General features: G+C 37.7%; 1 long non-coding RNA gene across 1 annotated transcript in view; it reads right to left on the bottom strand.

The window, feature by feature from the left end:
- Positions 1–795: 795 nt before the first annotated feature.
- The window catches only part of LOC140173474 (uncharacterized), a 39,615-nt gene continuing 12,615 nt past the window's right edge, over positions 796–27,795 (bottom strand). Inside the window, exon 3 of the long non-coding RNA XR_011862414.1 lies at positions 796–1,156. This is a non-coding gene — a long non-coding RNA (uncharacterized lncRNA). The remainder of the gene's footprint in view (positions 1,157–27,795) is intronic.

The following is a 27,795-nucleotide window of genomic DNA, read 5'->3' on the forward strand; positions in this document are numbered from 1 at the left end:
ATTCTCACGCAATGTTCCAAGTCTCACCATTTTTACGTAATGAAACATTTGATGGAAGTATTGATCCTCCACCACATTTTCAGACAATATTACATCTGAACAACTTACTGCATATATTCCTTCTAAGTATTTTTTTTATCATTTTATCACTATTTTTTATTATTAAATTTGTATTCAAGTGTGGTATGAAATTTCAGTTTTAATTTTATTTTTTTTCTATGTAATTTTATAACTTATTATTATTTTCATAGTTAATTATAACAAGTTCTTGACCTCAATAAAGGAGAAGAGAGTTTTAATAGGAGTAAAAATAAAAAATAAAAAACAGCAATAAAATATACATTGACACACATTTTATATTTATTTTTTATTTTCACCTACCATATCATACACAATATTAGTGATTAGGTTATGTAAAATCAACATTCAATATTGGAAAATATTTGTTATCATGGTTATTTTAATATTCATTCTCTTTTATAGAAAAAATTTATCTTTTGCGTTATTTATCCAAACGCTACAACTTTAAAATAAGTACTTTTATAACTAAAAAATCAAACACAAAATAACTTATTTATAAACTGCTTTTAATAAAAGTTCTTATGTTTTAAACTCCTTTTCCAAAAAAGCTTATTTAAGTTATTTATTCAAACTGGCCTAAATCAACTCAACTTGGTTTAAGCAAGTACTATTTTTTTTGGTAATTAACAAGCACTACTGTACTAGTTATTACGGAACTATATCAACCTCTTAAAAAGCCCATAAAACAGATGTTGACAAAAAAAAAGGGTGGATTTAAGTCAACTACCCAACAACCACAACTAACTTTTGCAAACCCATATCCAAAATAATCCAAATGTATAGTTCTTTAGCAACACTAATAATGGAACATTATTAACTTTCTAAGCCTATCAGCGCCAGCATAATTCTCTGTATTATTTAAGCGAAGCATGCTTTAGTGAATTTGTTATATTAATTGAAGAGCTCGAGTTTTTCATTTTCATTTTATTCTCCATGTCATGGCTTCTCTTGTACTTCTTCTGTCTTCATTTGTAAGTCCAAAGATTAAAATCCATGCCTTAAATGTTGCTAGTGATACCATAGAAGATGATGCTTCAAGCTTGAATGGATGGGCAAAGCAAATACAGAGAGATGGCTGTCACAATGAGTTGGAGGAAGAGTTAATGGCGGAGAAGATTCTACAAGAGCCTAGAGTTTGTATAGATTGGATTTAGCCATAATACCCTCTCTTCCTTTTTTAAATAATTGTCTACTTGGATGAAGTAATATATTAAATAAAGATGAAAACTTACATACAGTAATCTTTATGTGAAGTTAATAGTTGAGAGTCATTAGATAATAATTTAATCAAACATATTAAATCATCTCATGATTCTTAACTAACAATTTTACCTGAAAAAAAACTACACGTGAGTTTTCATTTTAAATAAATCGATGCATCACCACTTGTTCAAATTGACAGTAATACGGGAGTGTATACAAAGGTTAAATGATCCTTCTTTACTTTGTAGAATCTGTCATTTTAAAATATTAAGTTTGTAAACAATTTCACTGTTCAGTTCATGTAATTTTTCTTTAATTACGTATGGATGTTGTTTGTCTTGAATGTGAGTCTTAATGGTACTTTATGAGCCATATGAACATATCCTAACCTCTATTTTGATCCAAATTAAGCCTGAAAATTGTGGCCATAGTTAAAACTTAAAACCGATAATGATGTGACACGGGTTGTGATAGTTATTAGTCGCTTCATACAAGTTCATTAGCTAAAAATTATGGTGGCTCAGAGAATTTTTCATAATGTGGTGATAATTCAGAATTTCAGACCACCTGTAATTTATCTTTGTGCTTTGTGGCAGTTTTACCGTCATAACATGATTCTTATGGTAGCCAAGAAAATGCCATATTTGTGACGAAATTGTGGTGGTTTGCACTGCCATTTTCATCAAGACCATAACTTGAAAGTTGTGATGTTTAAAACTGTCGTGCTCTTAAGCAAAATGTGGTGTTTAGAAACAATGAAAATGCTAGGGATCAATACTTTGGGAAAAAGAAAAATAAAGAGTTGGTAGTGTTGACTCAACTAAAGTAAACTACAAAAAGTCCATAAATTATCAATTGCTGACAAAAATACCTACCAATTTTGAGAACGATCAAAATACCTTCAAATTTTTTAGAGAAAATGATAAATAGGTCCCTGACCTTTTTTCTCGCAAACATTTTCGTCCCAACGATTGAAAAATACATTCATGTCCTTGACCCTTTAAAAATGTGGACAAATCTACCCTTCCGTTAAACTCAGTCCGTTAGCCCCGTCGGAAAATGTTGACGTGGCTCTCGTGGCACTAACCTGGCCGTTACAGGATGACACGTAGGCTAGACCTTCTGAAAATAGGACGTATTAGTCCCCAGGCTCCAAAACGACACCATTTATCCCCCACCCCCAATCTTTCAAATTCTTGATCCCTAATCCCTCGATTGCACAGAAAGGGTGAAACTGGTGAACGAAGAAAAGGAGCATGGCATCCGATGGGGTATCATCTAGCTAGAGAAGAAGTGGAGGTGTAGGAAGAGAGGAGCAATTCGCTGAAGGCTCGGGTCCTAAGGGGAAGGATGGCAAAGATGGCGTCTCACCTAAGTGCTTCTATGGAGAACATGCCATCCTCTTCATGTCGAAGACGAGCAACAACCTTAATAGATTATTCTTCGGATGTCTGTTTTATAAGGTATTTATAACTGTGTGGAACTCCGTTAGTGTTAGGGTCTCTAAACCAGTTTTTTATGGTGAGTTCTGGGGATTGATTTTGTGCAGGTGAGACAACCCCATTGCAAGTTCTTTTTGTGGTTAGATGAGCACATTGCAAAGTTTGGGTTGAGTGATTCAAGGGACCGGGGAGAGAAGGAATTTGGTGACGGTGAAGAGCATCAATGGAAGCAAGACATGGAAAACACGATCAATTTTTTAGAGAAGAGGATAGTAGCTTTAGAGTTGAAAAAAACCCAACAGGGTGGTGTATATGTGTGATTTTAATTGTTCTGATTGCTGCTCTTTTAAATTGTAAGAACTGATTGATGGTTGAAAATGATAAATATGGTTACTTGTAGCCAGAAAAAATTTGAACATGTCTTTTCTAGAAATGTATCAGTTTTTAGCCTGTATATTACAATGTATGATTGAAATGAAAGCTGGCAAAATAACAGATAATCAAACATTGAAGAACTGACATTAAAGCTATGAACGTAAACATTGATCATTATAACTGACAACCCAAAAAAAAAAGGATGACTAGTTGGCTAGTAATGTGTGCACATGTATGGCATGCTAGCATTAAGAAGTTTTTACTTAACCACCAATAGCTAACCAAAAAACTAGCTAATACAAAAAAAAGGGTAGTTGTATCTGGAATTCACAATAAAGATTTATAACAGCACACATTTGTCACAAAATAACATAATGGCATGACACTTCATTCCTTGGAGTCCTTAGATGCTGACACACTTGGTCTAGTTGGTAGTGGAGCCTTCTGATCCTGTACAGCAGGTTGTGTGCTAGATGGAGTTGGTGCTTGGGAGGCTTCGTGAATTGGTGCTTGCTGCTGTGTGCTAGATGGTGTTGGCCCTTGACTAAGTGGAGCAGGTGGCCTGAAAATCTTCTACTTTTGTCCGAACTTTGATGGTTTAGGGCGAGCTGTGCCGGTGACCATGGATGGAGCATTTCCAGGGGGCTTAAAGGGACGGCTTGAAGTTGGGGCGGGTGGCGTGCTATGAGTGACCGTTGGCCCTGGCAGTGCTATTACAAGTGTTGATCTTGTAACTCTTGTTGGAACTGGTGCAACATTCGGAGCACTTGTGCCAGCTCTGCTCAGAGCCTGTAGGAAGGAGGGTAATAAAACATGACAAAATAATCAGGCCATAATTACTCAATACATATACTAAACAACTTATAATGACAAACAATTGAATCGTTATAGTAGGGTGTTGTTGTTGGGGTGTTGAGCTGCCTGGTTGGCTATTTTAAGCATCCTGGACATAGTGGTCAAATTAGTAGACAATTTAGTAGGAAGACATATTAGGCCCTCATGAATTATATACTAAGACAGATCAGTCCTTGAAGATTGTGGTACTAAGACAAAAATCCATGAGGTTTCTAGTACTAAGACATTTTAAAACCTGAACTACTTACTAATAGGACAATTGTGGCTGGATCATATAAGCAAAGACACTATTTTGGCGAAAGTAATCTTACATCTGGTGGTGGAGCAGACTGTGACAAAGAAAACACAACAGATGCTTGTGATGTGCTATCTCCCTTCTTCTTAGGCCGCGTTGTCTTCGGCTTCCAATTGGGGTTCGAAGGAGCTCCCTTGCAAGTTTTGTAATTGTGGCCCTTTTCACCACACTTACTGCAAGACACAGAGAATGACTTCTTCAATTTATCCCCTTGCATAAGTGGCTCATCAGGGTCTTTCTGCCGATTATGAACCTTTGGCCGGCCAATCCCTCTTTTGATGATGGGTGGGTTTGGCTGTGTGAATTCAGTTCTGGCCCAGAATTCTAAACTTGGCACTGGTTGAATGCAGTGTGCATATATCCTCCGGATTGACTCCATACACAGCCAGGGTGCACATAGTCTTGTGGCATGTTGCGTCTCTTCCTAATGACAGCAAGTGCATGTATGCAAGGCATGCCTGAGGTAATGGGAGAAATAGTTTTAAAATTGGCAAACAACTAGTGCTAATAACAACATAACACCGCAATGAATGAATCATAGTGACTACAGAGGTTACCAGTAAGTTTCCATTTGTTGCACAAGCAAGTGTACTTAATTAGGTCCATATCCACCTTGCTTGCTTTGCGGTTCACCTCAAACATTTTCCTTTCGTTGTCACCAACCCATTCAGCCATCCACTTAGTGCTAAGATTGACTAACCCCTCCATCCTCTTTTACTGGACTGGTGCTAGCTTTCCAATGTGGTTGTCCAAGACTCGTTTGTGATTCACCATCCTCCTCATCAGGTAACAACTGATTTCTTTACAGATGGTGAGGATGGGCTTGGTACGGTAATTAACTATCTTGGCATTAAAAATTTCACACATGTTATTTGTGAGGTTATCAACCTTTGGCCCATGGGAGAAATATGCCTTAACCCAAGTTTTTGGCTGAAACTTGCTGAGGTATTCCCAAGCCCCTTGGTTCACTGCCTTCAGCTTTTCCATACATTCCTTGAATTCCAAAACAGTAGTGCATCTAGCACACTCCCACACAACTTGTCTAATGTACAAGTCCTTGAGGCGATTTATGAATTTCTTTCACATGTGCATCACGCAATTGTGGAGCTTTGCATGTGACATGACCTCCTTTAGCGCAGGGAGTAAACCCTGCATTGAACGACGGCATAAAGGAACGATATATCAAGTTAAAGTGGTAATATGTGAATCAAACACATTGATTAACCAAAATTACATCTTACCTTCTATTGGTCCAATATGAAGGTTCAGCAATGGCTGGCATCGTCTCCTATATCTTCCTGAAGATTTGTCAGGAACCACTTTCAAGCATCCTTGGTCTCAACCCTGACAACCCCATATGCAACAACTTAGAACTTATTGTTTGAATTTTGCGCTACTACTGCTAGAAGCCAACCCATGTACTAGGCTTTCAGAAAACAACCATCTAGATGCAACAAAGGCCTGCACCCATCTTTGAACCATTTCTTACAAGCATCCACGTATATGTATAATTTATCGAATATAGGAGGTGATTATGGAATTGGCATGAGCTCCAACCTAGCCGTTGAACCTGGATTGCTTATCAGAATTTGCTCACAGTAGTCTCTACTCCTTTTGGATTGGTCCCTCTCGTTGCCCATGATCTTCTTCCTAGCCTCCACTACTGCTCTGTACACCATCTTAAGGTGGGGACATAATGAAAATTCCTCCCTTAGGAATTCAGTTGCCTCCCTGGTGTTCATGTGGGGTTGGGTTGCCATCCTCTTTTCAATTTTCTTGCTAAGCCAATGCTAATCAGCTGCATTACTCCCTAAATCCCTTAATAACACTCCAAGGTTTTGTTGTAGGACAAATGAACCAAGAATAGACACTCTTCATCCTTGTTGTTCTTTATCCACTTCAGCTCCCTCCTCTCAGCAATGAAGGAATCCTTTACCACCTCTTTAAATCTTTCAACAGTAGCAAATCTCATTCCTAACTCAAAACTCCCCTCATCATGAGCATATTCATCATCAAACTCAGGAAATCTTCTGCTGTTACCTTCATCATCGGATGAAATAGGTGTATACAACTCCTCGGACTCATACTCAAATACGATTTCCTTCATTTCTGTTGGTACTTCACTTACATAGAATCCCCTACCCTGCATTATCCAGCTGTACACCAGGATTATCACCACCACCTCCTTGATCATTTGGCCCATCAGCCCCCTAACCACCAGCATTAGCACCTGCACTATTTTCTCCTCTTACATTCACCATTGTCCAATATTAAACCCTCTTCTTTCCAACCTTAGACTTTTCCTTTGACCCTTGCCTCCTTGCAACTGGCTTCTTCGGGGTCACTACATTTTTTTCACCCTTGGGACTTCTTTTTCTCTTGCAACCAGCAACCCCGCCATTACTGTCACGTTCAGTACTATCGGTCTCCACTCCAGCTGGTGGAGGTTTGTACAGCACATCTTTCGTGCTTTCGTACTCATCATCAAATGAAGAGGACATCTTCAGTTCCTCTAAAATCTCATCCTCATCCACATCCACTACCCCATTGATGAGCAGATAATTTATACGCTTTTTGGCATTGTTTTTAGTATGTTTTTAGTATGTTTTAGTTAGTTTTTATTATATTTTTATTAGCTTTTAGTTAAAATTCACTTTTCTGGACTTTACTATGAGTTTGTGTGTTTTTCTGTGATTTCAGGTATTTTCTTGCTGAAAGTGAGGGACCTGAGCAAAAATCTGATTCAGAGGCTGAAAAGGACTGCAGATGCTGTTGGATTCTGACCTCCCTGCACTCAAAGTAGATTTTCTGAAGCTACAGAAGCCCAATTGGCGCGCTTTCAACTGCGTTGGAAAGTAGACATCCTGGGCTTTCCAGCAATGTATAATAGTTCATACTTTTCCCGAGATTTGATGGCCCAAAAAGGCGTTCCAAGTCAGCTCAAGAATTCTGGCGTAAAACGCCGGAACTGGCACAAGAATGGGAGTTAAACGCCCAAACTGGCACAAAAGCTGGCGTTTAACTCCAAGAAGAGTCTCTACACGAAAATGCTTCAATGCTCAGCCCAAGCACACACCAAGTGGGTCCGAAAGTGGATTTTTATGTCATTTACTCATCTTTGTAAACCTTAAGCTACTAGTTCTCTACAAATAGGACCTTTTGCTATTGTATTAGACATCTTGGTAGCTATCTTTGAGTAGTCTTATGCTATCTTAGATCATGGGGGCTAGCCTCTCGGCCATGCCTAGACCTTGTTCTTATGTATTTTCAACGGTGGAGTTTCTACACACCATAGATTAAGGTGTGGAGCTCTGCTGTACCTCGAGTATTAATGCAATTACTATTGTTCTTCTATTCGGGTGAGGGTGCACAATGTGATGATTATGTGACGCTCATCATCATTCTCACTTATAAACGCGTGCCTGACAACCACTTCCGTTCTACAAGCAAACAAGGCTTGAATGTTTATCTCTTGAATTTCTTAATTGGAATCTTCGTGGTATAAGCTAGAATTGATGGCGGCATTCAAGAGAATCCGGAAGGTCTAAACTTTGTCTGTGGTATTCTGAGTATGATTCAAGGATTGAATGACTGTGACGAGCTTCAAACTCCTGAAGGTTGGGCGTTAGTGACAGACGCAAAAGAATTACTGGATTCTATTCCAACCTGATTGAGAACCGACAGATGATTAGCCGTGCTGTGACAGAGCGCGTTGAACATTTTCACTGAGAGGACGGGACTGTAGGTCTGTAGCCATTGACAATGGTGATGCTCAACATACAGCTTGCCATGGAAAGGAGTAAGAAGGATTGGATGAAGACAGTAGGAAAGCAGAGAGACAGAAGGGACAAAGCATCTCCATACGCTTATATGAAATTCTCACCAATGAATTGTATAAGTATCTCTATCTTTATTTTATGCTTTATTCATAAATCATCTATAACCATTTGAATCTGCCTGACTGAGATTTACAAGATGACCATAGCTTGCTTCATACCAACAATCTCCGTGGGATCGACCCTTACTCGCGTAAGGTTTATTACTTGGATGACCCAGTGCACTTGCTGGTTACTTGTGCAAAGTTGTGATAAAGAGTTGAGATTGCAATTGTGCGTACCATGTTGATGGCGCCATTGATATCACAATTTCGTGCACCACCCATCACTATTCTTGCCAGCTTCTTCAACGACCTCAGGGACATCGACTCTGTGATCAAAGTATATATGGAACTCAGAAGTCTTTTGGTTCTTCAATATGTTCTCTCGCATTGCATTTATCCCTGCATCCCCAGTTAACATATTCAATCCAGACTCAATGTCGCTACTTGTGGGATCATACCAATATACTTTCTTGTATGACTGGTATTCCATACCCTTAAATAACGTTACAAGGTCTCCAAAGTTCACAAAGTCCAGGTCCATCTCAGGGAACCTCTCTTCCTTTCCATTTTGATAAACCAAAGATCCATCACTTTCTCTAACAAAGTTACCTCCATGGTTAAAAACCGGCACCACAAAAACATCAACCATCTAAAATTAACCAATAATCAATAATGTGTCAGTCTAAAAATAGTTAGCAAAATTATGATCGAAACCCCTTTTCCCGAACACAATCCCTCCTTCTAATCCTACGCATAACGTGTTCATACCCTGGGTCGAACTGTCCGACCCGGGATGTTCTACTGACAAAGTGACCGACCTCCTTAGGTCAGGACAACCGACCTCTTCTCAAAGAGCTCGGCCAAACTACCAAGAAAGCCCAATAAAGGGCCTAAACAGAGGAACACGACCCGAATCCAAGGGCAGCCCAAGCCTATAGAGATAAAGGCGGTTTCCTTAAAGATAAGATGACATCACTCGAAGATAAAGATAAGATAAGATAACTAACTTATCTTATCCAAGGAAGCTCTCTACACCATTATAAATACACTGAAGCACCCAGGTATAATTCATACTCTGATTCTACTCAATACCTACTTAATACCCTTGCTAACTTAAGCATCGGAGTCCCTTGCAGGTACCCCCACCCTCCGGGGACGAAGGAATCAGCGCCGCCACCAAGTCCAACAAGTCGGACACAGCAACTCTGACCATTACAGAAGATCTCATCCGAGATCGACCTATAGTTTCAGGTAACCCTCGGAACACAACGTTTTCAAAAGAGTTTTTTTCCATTCATTAAACCACTGTTACCCACACTCTCAACATGCACACACACTACCTTCACCCTTTTTTCACACCACAATAACCAAAACTTAAACGCTAAGCATCATGATCTTACCTTCTGACGAAGACAGCAACTACGACCTCAACAGAAACTTCCTTTTGGGCCTTCCGCAGCAACTTCACTGCGCACCAATTGAGCTTCCACGTAGTGTAATTTTTGGAGGGAAAAACAGGGGGAGGGACTTTGATCATTTGTCTTCTTAGGTTTTCAGTAATTCAGAAGAGCAAACATGGGTGTTATGGGTATTGCATATGGGAATTAAACTGTGTTTGGAGGGGTGGGGGATAAACGGCATTATTTTGGAGCCTGGGGACTAATACATCCTATTTTCAGAAGGTCTAGCCCACGTGTCATCCCGTAACGGCCAAGTCAGTGCCACGGGAGCCACGTCAGCATTTTTCGACGGGGCAAACAGACTAAGTTTAAGGGGGGATAGATTTGTCCACATTTTTAAAGGTCAGGAATATGAATGTATTTTCCAATCGTCAGAGACGAAAATGTCCGCAAAAAAAGGTCAGAGACCTATTTGTCCTTTTCTCAATTTTTTAAAACGTGACAAAAGTACCTAATTATAGAGAAATATCGAGACCAAAATTTTTGTTGTCAACAACGTCAACAATTACATCATTCATCATTGGAGTTTTGAGGAATCATTATTTCTTGTTCAGATTGGTCATGTAACAACCAAGTATCTTCCTCCCCTATTTTGGTGTTAAAGGTCAAATTCTCCATTCTCTCAATTGATGGTTGATACTATTTATGGTTTAAATAGTGAGCTGATATAACTAGTTCCTACATCAATGACGGTGTTTAACAAAAGGAAGCCATAGACTACGCTATATAACATGATAAAAAGGTGGAAGCATTATCAAAATTGGTTGAGAAATTAGTGGTGTTGAGATAAGAAATTTGTTTAGTGTCATGACTGGTTTTTGGAAAAGAGGAAGATTTATTGTGCTCTGTAAGTGTGGTGGTGTGGAAAAAGAAAACGTTGGGTAAAGTAAGTGCAAAAGAAAAGTAAAACTGGAAAAGAACAAAACAAACAAATTTTGTCTTTGGAAAATGAAAAATAAAAAAAAATAAAAATAAAAATAGAAAGCAAAATTTTCTTAAACCTACATTTTAAATCCTAAATTCTTATTGAATTTAAAAAATAATAATTTAATTTTTAGTGATGACAAACATCTATATTTAGTTGGGTTAAAAGTCCAAAAATAATTTAATATGTATTTTATTATGTAAGTCTATATGAGAGTTGAAATTAGCAAAAAAAAAAAGAAGTTTCATTAGGCTAATCTTTGGATATTATATTGGACTAAGAAGCTACCTTTGTTGATCCAACACAGACATTCATGAAGGCTTATAGCTGCTGCATGTTGTCCATATGATTTTGGATAGGAAATGAAGTTGTAGAAATGGGTTCACTTTAAAGTGAATTAAAAATAATTTTTATCAAATAGTTTAAGGGAAAAAGATCACAACTTAAAGTCAAAGCAATAATTAAATAGTTTTGATTCAAGCAGCACAACAAGATCAAATGGCCTCCATTAAAAGAAAGACAAAGCAGCAAATAGGGATAGCAAACCAGCTTTCTTTCGAAGTATGATCCTCTGCTGCAGTTGCAATATTTCTATGAAAATTCGCACTTCCACTACCTTTGCATTTCTGCTCTGATTCTAGAAGAAGAAGAGAAGCTATACATCGTCCTTGTGGTACAGAAGTTGTCGCCAAGGATAGCTTCAAGCTTTAGAAGCATTATTCCTTAATAAAAGGAATAATCGACCAACGATTGAAGACTAAGGAGTAGATAATTAAATATATAAGTTTTTTATAACTTCTAAACTATTCACGTTTTCTCCTCCATGTTGCTTTATTGAATATTTTCTTTTTTCAGTTTATCTTTCTTTGATTTTTCATGATAAAAGGCATTATGTGAGGTATTTGAAAAAATCATATGAGAGAAAAGATAAAGAGAGTTAAAATTGGAAAAAAAGCCATTAAATATGTCAATCTCTTTTATTTTATTTTCTATTTTGTTTCATGATCCTGAGAGGTTTTACTCGCTAAGATGAGTGAGCACTTAGTGTTGAGAATCTAGGTTGAGAGCCTAGCCAAAAAAAGCTTGGTGAGAAGCTTGTGAGTTCCTAAATACAACTAGGAATAATACTAGAAAATTGGTGTTTGTAATCTTGAAAAAAATAGTGAAAATTCTACCAAAATTATGGTAGAGACTAGATGCAGGCCACATTGTATAAAGTGATTGAATCAGGATACATGGTGATGCAAGCTTCTCTTTTTTGCTCTGATTCATTCTGTTCGTTATGAGATAAAATAATTTTGTCTCCTGCATAATCGCTAACTCAGACACAACAGTATCAACATTTCAATATGTCTTGGTGATCAAATTTCTAAAGAAATAAAAAGTGATCCTAGATTTAACCCCTCTTTTCTAGGCTATCAAGAACCTTCAATCCTAAACCTAAAGACACCCTAAATTTTTCTTCTCAAAATTTGTAGTATTTCTCAAATATTTGCCACATATACTCTTTATCATGGTACACTACTCGCAAATTAAACATTCTCTATGTCTTTATTTGTGACTGAAGTGAATGAAGCTTTTTTTCTCTTGACTCAACAAGAGAGGCAATTGAGATTGATTGATGCTCCAACTCAAGAAACACAGATTATGTTCACTTCTTCTAATTTCAATAACAGGTTTCTATCTTAGGTGGGAAAAAGTATATTGGGACCTTGATGGTCCAAATAAAAATAAATAAAAAATAAGATAATAAATTAAATACATACCCTCATCTTCTTCCTCTTGTTTTTCTCTATAACCATAACAACTATCACACCATTTACTATACCTTTATCTTTCTCTAAAACGATAGCAACCATCACACTACTTATTGCTATGTGACAAACCCTATTTGTAGGGTTTATCTTGTATTGATTTTAGGGGATTTTGTCACCTTTCACCCACATTTATTCAATGAAATAGCATGGTTTTGTATATTCTCCTTTAATTGTGCTTAAGAGTGAAAACATGCTTTTTAGGCCTTAAAATAGCTAAATCTAATTCACCTTGATCCCATTAGATGCCTTGATATGTTTGTTAAGTGATTTAAGGTTTAGGAGGCAAAGATTGGATCAAGGGAATGAAGAAAGAAGCATGAAAAGTTGGAGAACTCATGAAGAAATGAAAGAACCGGAAAGCTGTCAAGCCGACCTCTTCGCACTTAAACGACCATAACTTGAGCTACAGAGGTCCAAATGATGCGGTTCCAGTTGGGTTAGAAAGCTAACATCCGGGGCTTCGAAACGATATAAGATTTGCCATAGTTACTACAAGTATGGTGGCGCGCACGCGCATAGTACGCGCACGCGCCGTTGCTGCCACCTAGTCCACTTGAAGCAAAACGTGGCCAGCGATTTTAGAAGCCTTGTGGGGCCAATCCAACTTATTTCTGATGCTATTTAACCCAAGGAGTGAAGAGGGAAACACATGTTAGTTACCATTAGTTTAGGATTAGTTTAGAAGTAGTTTCTAGAGAGAGAAGCTCTCACTTCTCTCTAGAATTAGGATTAGGATTAGGTTTAGTTCTTAGATCTAGAGTTTAATTCATCTTCTTCTACTTCTATCTTCTCAATTCCTTGTTGTTACATTCATTCTTCTTCCATTCCTTTATTGTAATTTCCTTTATGTTGTTCTTATATTTTGTTGTAGATCTACTATTGTTCCTTCCATTTTCTTTCAATTCAATAAGAGGTAATTCACAATAATTGTTCTTCTTTACTTTTCTATTGTTGATCTCTTGTTTTTGTAGTTGTGGATTCCTTTAATTCTTGCATTTAATAATGTTCACTTCTATTGCACTTTATGTGTTTGTTGAAATGTCTCTTTTAGATATAGTGTAGAATTTGTTCCTCTTGGCCTAGGTAGAGTAATTACTAATTAGTGACACTTGAGTTATCTAATTCCTTTGTTGATTGATAATTGGAGAGATTGCTAATTGGTTTGGAGTGCACTAAAGCTAGTCTTTCCTTGGGAGTTGGCTAGGACTTGTGGCTCAAGTCAATTCATCCACTTGACTTTCCTTTCTTTAGTAAGGGTTAACTAAGTGGTAGCAATGAACAATACTCATCACAATTGAGAAGGATAACTAGGATAGAACTTCTAGTTCTCATATCTTGCCAAGAGCTTTGTTAGTTGTTAGTTTATTTTCATTGCCATTTACTTTTCATGCTCTTATCCAAAACCCCAAAACACATCACAACCAATAACAAGACACTTTATTGTAATTCCTAGGGAGAACGACCCGAGGTTTGAATACTTCGGTTTATAAATTTAGGGGTTTGTTTTAGTGACAAACAACTTTTTGTATGAAAGGATTATTGCTTGGTTTAGAAACTATACTTTACAACGAGATTTCATTAGTGAAATTCTAAACCATCAAAAATCCGTTCGTCAAAATGGCGCCGTTGCCGGGGAATTGCAATGGTGTTGTGTTATTGGTTATTGTATATATGTGAATATTGTGCATATGCTTGCCTTTTTGTCTCTTTGTTAGTTTTTGTTAGTTTTCTTTGTTTCTCATTTGATTTTATTTTCCTTTTCTCTTGCTATCATGGATTCTCATTTTGGCTATGAGTGTAATTACAATTATGTTGTAGGTGATGAGAGTTACAATGGAGAGATGTATCAAGGATGGAACAATCAAAGGTGGGAGGAGCCATATGCATATGATCAATCTTCATGGCAACAACCTCCTCCACCAATGCACTATGAAGAAGAGCCATTCTATGATGCATACCAATCCAATGGCTATGGTGAATCTACTTGTGATTTTCAAGAACCACCACCATATGCCTATGATCCATACCCTCAACATAACTCTCAACCATACTCACAAGCCCCTTCTTACCAACCACCCTCATATGACCCTAATCCATATCCACCATTCCAACAACCATATGAGCCATATGAACCACACATAGAGCCACCACCATCCCAACATCACCATTTTCAAGAGCCACCCCTTCCATATTATTACCAAGATGAACCACCTCCAATATATGAAAATTTTCAACCACAAGATGAATACTACTTTCCACCACAACCTCCCATGGAAGAATACTCATATCCATTGATCCAAGAGCCACATGATCCTAATCATATTATCCAAGAGGAACAAGAGTCAAGGGATCGTCTCAAGGAAGCATTGGATCAATTTCAAGCAACCATGGAGTGTGTTGTGCAACAAGTGGAAAGAGTGGAAAACATAGAACCACCACAACTCTACCAAGAAGAACCACCTTCCTACTATGAACCCTTCCCCCAAAATGAGGAACCCTTCCACCCATCCCAACCTCTAATGGATGAAACCCTTGGTGTTCTTGTTCAAGGGCAAGAAGAGATGAAAAGGGATGTGCAAAATTTCATGGCCGCCTTGGATGCGGTAACAAATCAATTAGCATCCCAATGCTTGAACACTCAAGGAACCCCCATGGCTACATGTGGAGAATCGAATGAAGAATATAGCATGAAGGAGAGATTGGAAGCTCCGGTGGGAAATGAAGGAAGTTGCTTTGTATTGGAACAATTGAAGGAAGCTTTAATTGTTGAAGACAAGGAAGAAGTGGTAGAAGACTTAGGAGATGCGGAGCTCCCATGGGAACATAGAGTTGAAGAAAACCCCTCCAAGATGATTGAAATTGATGCTAGGGAGGAAAGTGCACACCTTCCAAGGCATATTTCATATGAAGAATTGGGTGGGATAGAGAAAGAATTGAGTTCCCTTGGTGATGAAGATCAAGCATCAAGTCTTAGTGGTGAAGAATCCTTTGAGCATGAAGAACCTTCTCCGGTTGGATTTGAAAGCGTTAAGGAGGTAAATTTTTCTCATCCTCCCTATTATGATTTGAGTAAAGGAAAAGGTTTAGATAAAATTGTTAAACAAAGGATTGAGATTAAGAGACCTTGTGAAGAGGTGGATGTCCCTAGAAATGGAAGAACGAGGGTTGGTTATGCTTTGTCAAGATCTTTGGAAGCATCTTTGCCTAGGTTGCCATCTACACCTTCATTTGAGTGGGTGAAATTCATTTCTATTAGTTTTATTATCCCACTTGAATATGGTTTGCTTGAAACGGATGGCCAACTTAGGGAAGTTTGCGGGATGAAGCGTAAGCGGAAAAAGTTTTGTGGTGGGCGTTGCAAATCAAGGCTCATTATGGTTGGTGCATCAAACATGAGATATAAAGGATGGAGTAGTGCTCAAATAGATGGGTCTAGAAGGATTGTTGGGCACTTTATAGAGAATTCGCCTTACTCACCACCCGGTTGGACTAATAATGATGATCAACATCAAGACGGGTGTGAAAACAAAGTGTGGGACCCCGGATCACAAGAAGAGGATCAACTTTGGGAGCCCCAAGCTTGTGAAGAACTCCATCAACACTTGGCTCAATCCATGAGAAATCTTGGGGCACAATGGAGAACCAAGCATTGGTGGGAGTTCCAAGATGAATACAAGCACAAGCCACCTTGATAAGAAGCTCCCCATAAGTCCAACTTAAGGACAATAAATAAAAGTGCTTGGTGGGAGACACCCCACCATGGTAAACTCTTTCCATACTCTTTTAGTTTGTTAATAAGTGAATTGAGTTGCCATTATAGGTAGATTCTCATTTTCATTTTTATCTTTTGTAAATATTAGTAGAATTAGTTTAATTTATTGTTTTTATTGTTTCATTGAGTTTAGTTAGTAATATAGTATGTTGAATAAGGTTCTAGGGTGTTTTGGTAGCTGTTTGGAGGTTTGGAATGCTTGGATTGGTGTAAAAACATACCAAAAATTTTTGAAAAACAAAGCACCATCCACGCGTACGCGCACTGCACGCGTACGCGCACCTGAGCATGTTTTGACCATCCACGCACACGCGCACAGTACGCGCATGCGTGGATGCCAAATTTCACCTCCAGCCAAAAAACCCGAGAGTTAGGCCTGCACTGTGCAAACATTGGGCCTGAGGCACAAGTCTATGCACGCGTGCGCGCACCTGGCACGTACGCGCACATGATCTTAAATTCACAATACACGCGCACGCACACAGTGCGCGCGCGCGTCGATTGCACAATCTGCACCCCCGGTACTTTTACCCGAGAGTTGTGCCAGACTTGGGCCGACACTATGCCTCCGGCCTAACTCGATGCACGCGTGCGCGCACCTGGCGCGTACGCGTCCTTCAACCAATATACCCATCGACGCGTAAGCATGCATGACGCGCACGCGTCGGTAAAAAAAAAAGAGTTTTTTTTCTCCCCTTCCATTTTCTTTTGCTTATCACATTCGCATACTTCTACTCTTCCCATTTTCATTTAGTTTTTGTAGCATGTTTTCGTTTTTTTTCTAAGTCATTTCAATAATGGTGTTGACTTCTTATACTCAATTATTGAGACTCTCTTGCTTTATCTTGGTGATTTGTGACCTGTTTAACATTAATTGAAATATTTTATTCCACATACAAGGTAGTGCTTTAGTCCTTCCTAACTCATTGTCCTTTGTTTTTGTGCTTCATCATCATTGAGTTAGGATGGGACCAAATGCCCTCATGCTTATCACTAATCTTGTTTGTGTCAATTCTTATTTGATCTTGATGCTCAATATGTTTTTCATGCTTTAACTTTACTCTTGCATCAAGTATCATTGATATTCCATTAGCTTATATTGTTTTCTCACTCACATGTTGTAGCTACCATGTAGTAGGGAATCATACTCTTATTTGGCATTAGCCCCGCCTATGTTCTAATTGCCTTGATATCTTTGTTATAGGCTTAACTTTCTCTCCTTTTCTTTCCTTTTAGGTTGGCCACCAAGGAAGGAGGAAGGAAAAGCTGTTAAATGGGGCAACAAACAAGTCACCCGCACAACCTTTTGAAGGAGCTCATCAATTGTAGCAACCCGTCCACCCTGCTCTTCTTTGTATGCACCGAGGACGGTGCAAACTTTTAAGTGTGGGGAGGTCGTCCGACCAGTCGGCGATTTTGGGTGACAAATTTCTAATCCCAACACCTTTGCATTTCATTTTAGGATTTTAGGATTTTTACTTGCATTTTTCTTAGTTTTTGCATATATATACAGAATAAGCCTAGTCAAAATAATGAATTTTCAAGATTTCTATCTATAGGGCACACCAATTGATTTGAGTGAAAACTTTTCATAGAACTTGCTTGAATTATATATCTTGTGGATCATGTTCTTGAGCTAAGAACACAAGCAAGTGAGACTTGAGCCTAATGGTGTGGTTACATCTTATAACCACTTATTTTTCCTTCTTGTGTGCATTATTCTCTTTCTATGAATGTAATCTTTGATTTGTTTGATTCTTTATGTCCATTATTTTGTGTATTCATGCATTTATATGATTGAGGCCATCATTTCATTAGCTCACTTACCCAAATAGCCTTACCTTTTATCTTCCATTGTTAGCCATATTTGAGCCTACGATTAACCCACTTTGTTCTTAATTTAGCACATTACAAGCCTTAAAGTGGAAAACAATAAAAGTCCTTATTTGGATCTTTGATTAGCTTAGGCTAGTGTGTGTGAGTATCATTCAAGTGTGGGAATCTTGGGACATTGGGTGAATAAAAAGGTAGTTTTGTATTTCTATTGAAATTATTGGGAATTGGGTACATACTCATGTATTGATCAAATGTAAAACCTTATGCATTGATGCTCTTGTATATAGAAAGAAAAAAATGAGAAAAACAAAAGAAAAAGAAAAGAAAAATAATATGAAAAAGAAAAAAAGAAAAAAATAGAAAAAGAAAGAAAAAGAAGAAAAAGAAAGAAATAAAAAGGGGACAAAATTCCCCAAATCAAAGTATAGTCCAATAAAATCAATGCATAGGTGTTGTGAAATTAAAAAGGAATACATGAGTATGTGAAAGAGTGAAAAAATGGGTAGTTAGGTTGGAATTTAATTGTATAGGATGTCATAGGTTAGGTGGGAAGTTTAAGCTTATCAAAGATTCAAATTTCAAGCTCACTTGACCAAATATGCATCCTACCTTGACCCTAGCCCCATTACAACCAAAGAAAAGACCTCATGATATATGTATGCATGCATAAAATATTTGTTGATTTTTAGAAGAAAAACAAATCTTAGAAAGCATGATTAGGAGAGAATTGAGTGAATCAACCCTAAACACTTGAGTGAATAGAGTGCAAATACATCCGGTGAGGGTTTGATGCTCAATTACATGTTTCCACCAATGATCATCTCCTTTCATGCAAGTTTGTAAAAATATTTAATAGCTCAATTCAATTGTGGTTTGGCATGGTTGTTAATACCTTTTGCCCTTGTGCTTATATATGCTTCTTGGGAATTAATTTATTTTGACCAAGCAATTGCATCCATGTAGATAGTTGCATATAGGTAGATTACATTTAGTTAGTTTTCATTGAATAAATGTTGATCCCTTTACTTTCTCTTGGCTTAAGCATGAGGACATGCTTGGTTTAAGTGTGGGGAGGTTGACAAACCCCATTTGTAGGGTTTATCTTGTATTGATTTTAGGGGATTTTGTCACCTTTCACCCACATTTATTCAATGAAATAGCATGGTTTTGTATATTCTCCTTTAATTGTGCTTAAGAGTGAAAACATGCTTTTTAGGCCTTAAAATAGCTAAATCTAATTCACCTTGATCCCATTAGATACCTTGATATGTTTGTTAAGTGATTTAAGGTTTAGGAGGCAAAGATTGGATCAAGGGAATGAAGAAAGAAGCATGAAAAGTTGGAGAACTCATGAAGAAATGAAAGAACCGGAAAGCTGTCAAGCCGACCTCTTCGCACTTAAACGACCATAAATTGAGCTACAGAGATCCAAATGATGCGGTTCTAGTTGGGTTAGAAAGCTAATATCCGGGGCTTCGAAACGATATAAGATTTGCCATAGTTGCTACAAGTATAGTGGCGCGCACGCGCATAGTACGCGCACGCGCCGTTGCTGCCACCTAGTCCACTTGAAGCAAAACGTGGCCAGCGATTTTAGAAGCCTTGTGGGGCCAATCCAACTTATTTCTGATGCTATTTAACCCAAGGAGTGAAGAGGGAAACACATGTTAGTTACCATTAGTTTAGGATTAGTTTAGAAGTAGTTTCTAGAGAGAGAAGCTCTCACTTCTCTCTAGAATTAGGATTAGGATTAGGTTTAGTTCTTAGATCTAGAGTTTAATTCATCTTCTTCTACTTCTATCTTCTCAATTCCTTGTTGTTACATTCATTCTTCTTCCATTCCTTTATTGTAATTTCCTTTATGTTGTTCTTATATTTTGTTGTAGATCTACTATTGTTCCTTCCATTTTCTTTCAATTCAATAAGAGGTAATTCACAATAATTGTTCTTCTTTACTTTTCTATTGTTGATCTCTTGTTTTTGTAGTTGTGGATTCCTTTAATTCTTGCATTTAATAATGTTCACTTCTATTGCACTTTATGTGTTTGTTGAAATGTCTCTTTTAGATATAGTGTAGAATTTGTTCCTCTTGGCCTAGGTAGAGTAATTACTAATTAGTGACACTTGAGTTACCTAATTCCTTTGTTGATTGATAATTGGAGAGATTGCTAATTGGTTTGGAGTGCACTAAAGCTAGTCTTTCCTTGGGAGTTGGCTAGGACTTGTGGCTCAAGTCAATTCATCCACTTGACTTTCCTTTCTTTAGTAAGGGTTAACTAAGTGGTAGCAATGAACAATACTCATCACAATTGAGAAGGATAACTAGGATAGAACTTCTAGTTCTCATATCTTGCCAAGAGCTTTGTTAGTTGTTAGTTTATTTTCATTGCCATTTACTTTTCATGCTCTTATCCAAAACCCCAAAACACATCACAACCAATAACAAGACACTTTATTGTAATTCCTAGGGAGAACGACCCGAGGTTTGAATACTTCGGTTTATAAATTTAGGGGTTTGTTTTAGTGACAAACAACTTTTTGTATGAAAGGATTATTGCTTGGTTTAGAAACTATACTTTACAACGAGATTTCATTAGTGAAATTCTAAACCATCAAAAATCCGTTCGTCACTATGCAACCAACATTATAATATTTTTACTAATTTGTTCTTTTTCATATTATTATTACTAATTATGAAAGAATGGGAGGTGAAAGTTCTGATACTATAAATTTTTCAGCGAACTATTTTAAAATATGACCATTTTCATGGCACTCTATCACTTGTATTTGTAATTAAGCATTTGGAATTGTAAATTTTGGGTCTTATATTCTGTTTCATCCATAGAGTCTCTTTCTTAATTCAATGCAACTCAATAAAGCAAATATAAAGGAAAAAGACAAAGTTTGGGGTTGGAAGCATTGTACTTTAAAAGGTTGAGGACTTTGGACACGAGCAATAGATGGATGGAAAAAAGATAGAGAGAACAGAAAGTGGTGGTTAGCAGTTGAGGAAGGGTGAAAGGTGGTAGAAGAGATGATGAAAGAAAAAATTTTAAAATGATAGAAGACATCAGAACAAAAATAAAAATGGGCAAAAACGAGATTATATTTTATAATATTTAATAAAAAGTTAAAATTTTAGTCATTAGTTTAAATTTTCAATGGCCATGATTTATAAGGAGTCTTGGTCCGTAAAAGACCTTTCGTGAAAGAGATGGCAATGAAAAAGGTACTCAAGGTAGAGGTAGTGATGTCTTTTGAAGAGAATATTTGAAAATGTACTCCTATTATAATAATAGATTTCCCCCTAATATGAGGCAACAATCGAAAGCCACCACAATCAATAATGCTATGACTGAGGAGAAAAGTGATGAATTCAGCAATCCAATCTCAACTCACCAACTTATAGAGCACAATGGCTCCAAGTCAATGTTCTCTCTAGAACAAAGGTAATTTCTAATGAACCTTCTATAATAGGAGAATTCAGGTATCAAGGTGCCACATCTAAGATCCAACTCAAACATAAGCTCCCAAAACAATTTAGGTATAAATGTATATGTTTTGACTATGAGTTCGTAGTTCTCTGATTTGGAGATCGCGACTCTCAAACTCTATTACTCGGTTATATTCTTGTTGAGAAGGACAAGAGTCGAGGTTTCTTTTGACTTCTGCCCAATATTCCCCCTTCTCCTTATCAAGGAGAAAAATGCAATCCGTATTTTCAAGTACCCTAATTCTATTCCTCATGGAGGATTCAAGGGTCTCATTGGGAATAACGGGCCAAGGCTCCGACAGGACCTGGATTCCGAATGAATCTTCCAACGAGGAGGTAGCTGGGCTGGAATGGGGAATAATTTGCCCACCCGAACCATCCCCTGAAACCATAGAAAGGACTACACCTCCTTCGTTCGAAACTACTGGATAAATAATTGAAAGCAATAGTAAGCCCGTATAAATCCTAAAAGAACCAAGATACAAGGCAACCAGAAAATAAAGGCACGTATCGATAACCAAGACGAGTCCCCTTCCATAAAGTCTAGTTAATGAGACCCCAAAAAAACCCCGGAGCGCACAACAAAAAAACAAGACTATCCCATAAAGGGGGATAGTCATTATACTGCTGCTTTGTTCTGATCCAAAATAGAGCAACCGTCCTACAAAAGCACCAACTACGGAACCCAAAATTGGAATTAGTGGAGACATGACAGAAACCGTTCAAAAAGAGCTCTGCTCCCAACCAAAAAGGGGAGACTTGTTTGTTGTCAATTGTCGGTTGTGTTTACCAACCAAGAAAGAATTAGGAAAGATAAGATGCACAAAGGAAACTTAACTGGGAAGAGTCGCGAGAGCTTCCACGCGCGTGTCGCGCCGCTATATGCTGTCCCCTACCCAGGAGCTAGGCTCGGCCCATACAGTACTAGGGAGGAAGCCGATAGCATTAGGAAGAAGAATTATCAATACTTTACACAGAGAAAGCATGATGAACAATTAGCTGCTGGTAAACAGTCCCATGCCAGCTATCACACATCTCACTTTACGCAGAGTCAGCGCGAAGAAAGGCAGATCAACTTCCTTTCTCTTACTTACGACATTTTCATTTCTAGTTAGAAGAGCAGACCACTCTAACTTACTTTATCTTAGATAGAGCTATGATAAATGTAAAACTCACCCACTGAAGAACTAATGTGAGCTCGGGAGGAAATGTGCCTCGTACTTTGCTACAACGATCTTTGTATGTACGGGTATTGATAATGGAAGAGACTAGATCAAATAGGGCAATTCATAATGCTCTCTTCCTTCCTGTCCTAAATAAGGCTTGTCATCCCTTACCTATGCTCATTGGCTGGCATTCTTCTTAGTTCTGAGGTATCTAATGCTGTCTTTCCAGATGGATTATTACTTATATAATAAATTAGTAATTCTAATTGTTGCTACTACGGTAAATAATACTATTCTTATGTATAGACAGTCCAGGAACGAGACCTTCACCTAACCCTCAGAAGGTTGGCTCGTTGTTAACAAGCAAATGCGAAGGAAAAGGCTTCAATCTCACATTTCGATGTCACTGCTGAATGAATGTGGTTGCTTGAAAGGAAAATTTCACATATGGAAGAGATAGGATTCACTCACAGGAAGAAAGCGGCGAACTCCAGAGAGAGGGGAAGCGCCCTCAACCTCTTAATCAAGCCGGAAGTGAGGGGCCAGAAAGCATTGATTTCCAGGTCTATTATACGTTATTTCACCGATGCAAGTGCCGAGTTGTTTCGAGTCTCAGAATCCGATCTTCGCTCAGCTCCAGCTGAAAATGTCTGATATGTAGTCCCATTTTCCGGTAGAAATGATGGGTTGAGTCGGTAAACTGTCATGTAAAGAAAGGAGAGACTCTCCAGTTGACAGAAGAGCGATTGCAAGAGATAGGGAAAAAAAGATAGATAGCGCGCATATTGACTTATAGCTGTCTATTTACTTCTGCTGCTGCCCGTTACTAAGGAAGGGAAGATAATGGATTAAGTTAGGACACGATCGATTGAGACAGAAGAGAGGGTTGCGAAGCAAGAGGATTGCATTAATCAAGCAATGTATACAGATAGAGATGAGCATTTGTGCATTGATACCAATACAAAAAGGGGATTTGCTAAGCTAGCAGCTTTAAAGTAATGACATCCTTTCCTAGCTGACTAATAGAAGTTCTAAAACTAGTCCCTTCATACTCTATTTTCTATTCCCCATTCCTACGAATGCTGAATCGCTTAGATGTGTTCGCCCTGCCCATGTGTAGAAGAAATATATTATGTCCGATTTGCTGACTACCTTGCTATAGACATCGCGAGAAGTAACGACAAAGCAGGAGATCATAAACAAACAAGATACAAACCAACAAACATACCTGATAGGGCTGCAGCTAAGAGCAAAAGTCATAGGGACAGCGGCGCTTCACTGGGTCCATATGACTATCATCAAAATACAGATGAAGATGCGTAGTCAACGGATCCCTAGTCTTAGAACTAGGAGTTTCACAGTGAGATAGACATCTAAGATAAAGTGCAAGCCAGCAAGCATTCCTACTATAACATAGCCTCAGAGTCCACCAAAAGAAGATTTATAGAATCTAGGGGCACTAAGACTAGTGATAACGGGAACCCCAGACCTGTAACATAAATCCTACACTCGCTAAAAAGGAGGAGTCCAGAAAGTCTATTAGAATCGCTCGGGAACAAATCAGACTTCACAATCACTTAGGCGCTTATAGGCTTAGCAAGGACAAAGCAACTAAAGCCTTAGGGAAAGAAAAAAGATCTGTTATTGTCAGCTCTCTATCCTCTATATTAGGCTAAGGCGGCTATCAAGTAATCTTAATAGAATCTGCCCTTGAATTTTCGCGTTTGGTTTGCAACTGGCCAACCGTTGGAATTCCTGTCTTATTGGCCGCTCTTCGCGCTTTGCCATCAACTTCATTGTGTGGTACTGCGCGGAAAAGGTCTATCCTAATCGTGTTTTCAAGCATTCTCCTAGGTGAATAAAATTTATGATTCACCTGTTCTGAGGAAGAGATAGAATATCTCATTTTATTAGCAGATCAGATGTAGCATTAGTTCTATCAAACTTTATGAAAGGTGCGCCTTATTTGACCGGGGGGAAGGTGCCTAGCCTTTCATATGAATCTTTCTATAGAAATTATTAATAAGGGGTCTAGCGATCTACAACCAAGTCTTATTCACGTCGAAAACAGTCTATGACTCCCGAGATGCTTCTGATTCAATAATTCCTGAAAACAGGGCTGGCACGCCTAACAGGAGATTCGATAACCCGGCATTCGTAGATCAATCCTCCTTTGCTTTTGCTAAAGATGGCATTCTATTAGAAATGGAATTGTGCAAACCCTATTTTTTCTCTGGCCGCGGGTGTGGTTCTTATACTAGTGATCTTCTTGTAAGGGACAAAGTGGCTTAGTTGAACATAGTGAGACTAAGCTGGCTTCTATCCCAACAGCGAGTAAGGACCCAAGGCAAGGTGACGAAGGTAAGAGGGAAAGTGCTAACACCAATAAATCCCTTAGGGCAATCAGTCTTTGACTCCCTTCCCATTCTTGCATCTCGGAGGGCTTTGCCGGCTAGTGGTTACCTATGTGCGAAAACATTCCTCGCAAAAAGTCTTTATTTGTCCTACTAACAGGGCATTTTCCCTTCCAGTTAAGTGTCCTTCTGGTATCTAGCTTAGAGCTAGTTGCAGTAGATTCTTGGTCCCGCTTTGCTTTTTAGGATAGGGGTCAAGACAAGTTTGCTAGTCCCTATAGGAATCAAAACCATGTTCTTTTATTCCTATAAACATCTTTCAAATTCCCATAGACAAAACTCGCATAACACGCGGAGGTTTGCTTCCTTGGTCTAGCTTCCTGACTTTCTTTTTCGATCGGGAATGGCAATTGAAAAAGTCTTTCCCACAACCAGGGTCAGGCCTATATAATATAATGTTTGGACGAATAAGCTTAAATTACTTTCAGGATTTCCTCTAACTTTAGGTTATTTGTTTTTAATTAAAAGTTTTTTCTCTCTAAATCATAGATTATTGATACTGGTGTCATTGACCGTGTCACTTGCACTAACAAAATTTTCAACTTATAGAAACATCAATTATGTTTTAGTAAACCTCCCAGATGGTTCATAAACAACTACAAATGATCCATAAATTAACTAAAACACTCCATTGAAAAGTTTCTATAGGTGATTCTATGTGTGAGATTTAAAGCTTGAATACCTCGAAGATGATTGAGACAACTAAGTAAGATCAAAGTCTTTACATGCTGTGATATTCAACAAAGCAAAACCTGATTCTTACTTCTCTCAAAGGTTCAACACACTCTACACATATAAACATGTCTCATGCATTTAGAAATAATGAAGGGTTATGGCACTTTAGAATAAGGCATATACCTATAGATATGATGTATAGTGCTAAAAAACAACACTACTTCTATGTGCAATGTAAGAATCTTGTAACCCCTTATGATTCTTGTAACTCCATAAATGAAAATTTTGTACTCATTCATATGGATATTTGAAATTCCATGTGTACGCTGTCTATCAATTGATATAAATACTTTTTTTTTACTATAGTAGAACATAAAAGCAAGTTTATTTGGATATTTTTCATGAAATTGAAATCTGAAAAGGTCCATTGTTAAGAATTTCATTACACATTAATCAAAGCTCAGATTGGTAAAACAATTAAATCAATTAGAAGTGATAGTGGACTTGAATTCAATCTCAAAAACTTTTATGCCAAACATGGAATAAAGCATCCAAATACTTGTGTGGAGATTCTGCAACAGAGTTGTATCATGGAATGAAAATACCAAACCATTCTTAACACTACACGGACACTGTTATTTCAATTAGATTTACCTAAAGCTTTTGAAATTTTGCTATAAGTCATGCCATATACCTTATTAATCATTTGTCTAATGATAAATTAATTGAAAATTCTACTTTTTAATGAATTGCCTAATTTGAGTAATCTGAAGGTGTTTGGGTATTTGACATATACTCCAACCATCACTACTCATAGAAAGAAGCTAGATAGTAGAGCTAGAAAAGAGATTTTATTAGGATACAAGCAAGGAACAAAAGGTTCCATCCTATTTGATTTAAATTTTAGAAAGTTGTTTGTAACAAGAAATGCACAATTCTATGAGTTTTATTTTATTTATAAATCATCTTGCACTAACAAAAACAATGATATCATTGCAAATTCATGTAGTCTACAACATGCATCCTTAGACTATGTCTGTTTTGCATTAGAAATATCACATCCTTAAACACAACAACCACCTATATAATAAAAGATTCCTTACTTACCCACACAACATACAATCACTCAGGACAAAACACAAAATATTTCACAGACTTTAACACAACCCAACACTTTACAGCACGAAATTTAAACCACTACACACCCTCTAAACATAAGAAGAACCAATCGAGAAAGAAAACTTCTTTCTTACTTACAAGACTATCATTGCATGTTGATGTCTTCGTCTTGTACAGCCAAAGAACTAACCAAACAAAGGTATCCAATCTTTGGGGCAATAAGTTTTGAGGTTTTTTAGATAAACATAAACACTTTCTATTACTCTCATTATCAATTCTGAGACAAAAACATACATGATGCTGTGAAGCACAATGTGCTGCATAAATACAATTATGGATGAGAATTTGGATTTTGAGAGCAACAAGACTTGGTGTTTGACTGTTTTACCAGAAGAAAAAAGAAGCATTGGATGTAAGTGGGTCTTTAAGACCAAGTACAATCCTAATGGCATGATGAAGCATTACAAAATGTGTTTAGTGGCCAAGGGCTACAAGCAGTGGCCAGGATTTTATTTCTTAGACACCTTTAGCCAGGTGGTAAGGATGATGACCTTGCAAATGCTATTGCCAGTAGCTATTAGCAGGGGCTAGTACTTACATCAATCAGATATAAATACAACCTTCTTCCACGGTTACTTGCCGGAAGAAGTATATATGAAAATTGCACTAGGATTAGATGCACCAGACGAGATGGTTTACAAGCTTGAATACTGTTTGTATAGTTTGAAATAGGCGAGCAGGCAGTAGAACTTGAAGTTGTGTGAAGTTCTGTGCGAGAAAGGTTTGTGCAATCCAAATATGACTATTCTTTGTTCAATAAGTATTGGATGATAAATTCAAGATTAAATATATAAGTCTCCCCAAGTAGTTTTTAGGTATGGAATTTGCTCATGGTGAAGCTGGACTCGCTATCAGTCAATGCAAATGCACACTTGATCTTTTGGAAGATTTTGGTATGCTCATTTTCAAGCCAACAATAACTCTTAT

The sequence above is a fragment of the Arachis hypogaea genome, chromosome 6 (genome assembly GCF_003086295.3).
Source record: "Arachis hypogaea cultivar Tifrunner chromosome 6, arahy.Tifrunner.gnm2.J5K5, whole genome shotgun sequence".
Classification (NCBI taxonomy): Eukaryota; Viridiplantae; Streptophyta; class Magnoliopsida; order Fabales; family Fabaceae; genus Arachis; species Arachis hypogaea.